Raw genomic sequence first — 291 nt, 5'->3', positions numbered from 1 at the left:
CTGCTATACACAAGGATGTGCTTTGCTTGCTTAAATGCCTGATCTGGCCAACGTTCACCATCAGACCAGTAATTCATATACCTTTATAAATAATCTAAACTTAGGTTATAGGTTGTAGTTTATGCTCAGTGATCACTGAGCATAAACCTACCTAATACCGTGTTGGTCCACCATTCGCACAGATAACAACCGCTATTCGTCTAGGCATCGACTCCATTAGATGTCTGCAAGATGTTCCACTAGAAGAAGTCCTTAGGGATCTCCAGCCATGCTGCCTGCAAGGCTTTCCAC

This window comes from Mastigoproctus giganteus, chromosome 13, assembly GCF_048544385.1.
Source record: "Mastigoproctus giganteus isolate SK-2022 chromosome 13, ASM4854438v1, whole genome shotgun sequence".
Classification (NCBI taxonomy): Eukaryota; Metazoa; Arthropoda; class Arachnida; order Uropygi; family Thelyphonidae; genus Mastigoproctus; species Mastigoproctus giganteus.
The sequence above is the reverse complement of the archived record's forward strand: the minus strand, read 5'-3'. Positions refer to the sequence as shown.